Source organism: Lactuca sativa, chromosome 5 (genome assembly GCF_002870075.4).
Source record: "Lactuca sativa cultivar Salinas chromosome 5, Lsat_Salinas_v11, whole genome shotgun sequence".
NCBI classification, from domain to species: domain Eukaryota; kingdom Viridiplantae; phylum Streptophyta; class Magnoliopsida; order Asterales; family Asteraceae; genus Lactuca; species Lactuca sativa.
The window spans coordinates 159,640,573-159,644,631 of record NC_056627.2 but is presented as its reverse complement, the minus strand read 5'-3'; positions in this window follow the sequence as shown (position 1 = coordinate 159,644,631).

The following is a 4,059-nucleotide window of genomic DNA, read 5'->3' as shown; positions in this document are numbered from 1 at the left end:
AATTAGGATTGAATATTTACAAGGAAAGAGTAACCGCTCAATTGGATGGAATAGAAAACCGGACAACGGAAGAATATTCACAAAGGTAGGCTTTTAACATTTTATTTTAACATATAAAAAAGAAGTTGTTTGATGTTGTATTATAAACTGGATATTGTAATTTTTTTTTGTTATTTTGCTTTTTTGTTTTTTTGTAAATATAGATATTAAATTAATAGCGTTAAATTCATTTAATCTAAATTTTTATTTAAGTTTTCTTTTTTTTGTTTTCACATATACATTCATTTATTATTAGATTACATGTAACACCGTAAATTTTCAAAACAAATTTTTCAATTTAAAACACATAAAACTCATATATTATATTTCATAAAACCATAAATGTCTCAAATGTCAACATAAATCCCCAACAGAATCAAATCCCTAAATCCTCAACATAATCATGAACAATCATGCCAGCGCCTTCCCGTGATCCTAAGAAGTACCTGAACTACATAACACATAACACAGTAAGCACAGAGCTTAGTGAGTTCCTCAAAATACGATATACAACTTCTTAGCCACTCTAGGCTATAAGTCAACAAGACCATCTGGTCGATGTGTCTCAGTGGGACCCTCCTGTCCCGACTCAGTAAAATCATAATAACAATATTCAGCATAAATCACAAAGACATAATGCAGAATATCACAATACACAGATAAGCACATAAGACAGTTCAGTCACATAAAGATACCACTTTTGGTAAGTATAGTGAGAAGACTCACCTCGTAAACTAGCAAGTAACAATCACGTACTCGGAAATTCCAAACTAGCCTACGCCTAACACATTAGATAAGCATCTCTAATCAATACCCCACTCTCACTCAAATACCAAAAGTTTCTATTACACCATTTCTAACTCTTGGAATGGGTAAAAGACCATTTTACCCCTCCACGTTCTCCATTACTTATGTTGACCAAACCCTAAAGTCAACAGAAGTCAACTCAAGTCAACAGTCCCAGTTTGACCTGACTAGCAGAGTGCACTCATGTGACTCGTTGAGTCCAGACATTACTCATAGGTCTTTGTGACGGTCCAACTTGTCAAGTTAACCCCTAACTCACCGAGTATCAGTATAGCCAGCTCATCAGGACAAACCCTAATCGACTCGTCGAGTCGGCTCCTCGAATCGGCAAGTCCATTAAGACTCTTTTCCCATTCAGACAATTTTAAGGTAGAAAACCTCCCCAAACTCTAGATCTACACTCTCAAGGCTCATTTATCACGTATAGTCACAGACTATATGTACATGCATGGCACTTTGGGCTTTAAATGCCAAGAACATGCTCTAATAAGGGTTTTTCACTCAAGAGTTCCATTAAGGCGAAATAACGCAGGGACCTTTAGATGTTAGGGACCTCACAAGGTCCAGATCTAAAGTCTAAACCTCCATATGAACTCAATACCCTCAAAGTCCCAACAATAGATAAAAAAGAAGCCCTAATCTCCAAAAATATGAGATCTACCGAAACAAATGAGAAAGGTACAAACTTTATACCTTTAACAGGAGCTCTTGGATTAATAACAATAGATCTAACAGCCTCTTCTTGCTCCTTATTTGAAATCCTTCTCTTCTCTTCCAAAGATACACCAAAGTACTCAATGTTAGCTCACACACTCTCTTTATAAGCTCAAAGGGCAATTAGGGTTTCTCTCAGGGAAGTATAGTCGCAAATAGGGCTATAAGTGCCTTTAAATAGGACCCAAACCTAGGGATTTAGGGTTTCTCATCCCAGCGTCTACTCAGGGAGTCGGCTCTTGGACTCATCGAGTAGGTCATTAACCCTACCTGGCACATCGCGACCCTACTTGACAAGTTGTAGCACCGACTCAACGAGTAGCTCAATAGTCCTCAAAATAATTAATTAAATAAATAAACAATATACTTGGAAGCCCGGATGTTACAATTCTCCCCCACTAGAATTTAACTTCGCCCCCGAAGTCATGATCTAAAAATAACTCTGGATACTACTCCCGCATCTCGGACTCCGGCTCCCACGTCGACTCGTACCCACTCCGATGTAGCCACTAGACCTGAACCAAGGGTACCTCTTTGTTCCTCAGAACCTTCACCTTTCGATCCATGATCTCAATCGGTCTCTCAATGTAATTTAGGCTCGCATCCACCTGAATGTCCTCTAGTGGTACCACTGCTGTCTCATCGACTTCACACTTCCTTAGCTGAAACTGATGAGAATAAATCTCTAGATCGTTTAGATCTTTCACAGGAATATTGATAAAGAACAAACCATTCAAACACAATTCGATTAGGAACACAGTATGGAATCAATATGAAGCTTATCATTCAAATATAGTTACGCCTCAGCAGAGCTCGATAAAGAACTTCCACTGTAGAGGCGAGCTAGGGTTTACAATACTTTGATAGGAAAGATAATAAAGCGTTGGTTTCAGTTCAATAGTTTTTTTAAAGTGGTAGTTTACTAGTTTTTATCCGTTGCCTCTCACTAATCATGTAAAATTTTCTATTTACAACTTTGACAATTTTTAAGTTTATTTTAGTTTTTTATTTATATTTTGGAGTTATCATGATATTTAATTAACTTATATATTGATTTATATTTTGTATTTAATATGATTAAAATATTTATACACAAAAATGGTGTAATCGAAATGGAATGGAGCTTCATCCGACTAGGTATAATAGGAATTTCAGCTTTACAACTGTCAACGATTCCCCCATGTTGAGCAGTAGCGAAAGGCATAGGAAAGATGGTGTGGGGACTTGAATAGGTTCATCATGTTTCCACTATACTTGTTATCTAATATAAATCAAATAAAAATATGTGATTTGACTTTTGTATCCATCGTTTCAATTGAAGATATGATATCATAATAGGAGCTTAAAAATCAAAATACATTTATATTTTAAGTGGATTATTGAAAAGGGTAAGATAAAATATCACAAATATATTGAAAATATGAAATTAACCTTGTTTGTAGTATTATTTTCCCCCGTATTTGATGGTATTTATGTCTTTTGAATTTTCTGACACAGAAGTATGTTTGATTGAGTTCCATTTCATCGAGAAGAAAAATTCTAATTTTTTTTTTTTATCTTTTAATTTGACATGCCACAAGTAGGGGTGAGCATGATACGGTTTGGTTTTATGTCGTTCGGTTTTTGCGGTTTTTTTATTAGTTTTTTTTGTTTTTGTTTTGCCTTTTTACTAAAACTCAAGTAACTCAGCGAGTTACTTTGACTCAGATGAGGAGTGCTAATCATTTATTGGAGATAAACCGATACCACCACCTCTTGGTTTGAAATCAAATTACATAACCACTCATCCAACATGTTTCTAATGTTTAAATATAATACGAATTTAATATATTATTTGTTTCACAAGGACATACAATAATATCAAATAATGTATTCATAAAAATGATACTATATCACTAGTAATCTTCATATTTAAATGTTAAAAAATGCCATAAACATTATTTGTTATTGTAAATACCACTGAATGTATGCTTAAAAATATACAATCATCCTCTGATACATAAGATAGATACTTATATTTATAGAAATTTTAATTGTCATAAGTTCTTGGTTCTTACGAATATCAACATTTAATATATATATATATATATATATATATATATATATATATATATATATATATATATATATATATATATATATATATATATATATACGGTGCGGTTCGGTTTTTTGCGGTTTTTGCAAGACTAGAAACCGCACCGCAACGAGTATTTTCGGTTTTTGCAAAACTAAAAACCGCACCATCGGTTTTCATTTCGGTTTTGGTTTATGCGGTTTTTTCGGTTTTTTTGGTTTGCGGTTCGATTTTTGCTCACCCCTAGCCACAAGTACACTTTAAAAGATTGGGCCAAAAAAGACGTTTCTTAAACACCCTCCCTATCGTTTTCCATATATAAATCTAAATAATTAAATAACCAAATAAAACATATATATTCACTCATTGTATTGCTAATAACTAAGTTATATTAAATTCAACGCTATTATATATATATATAT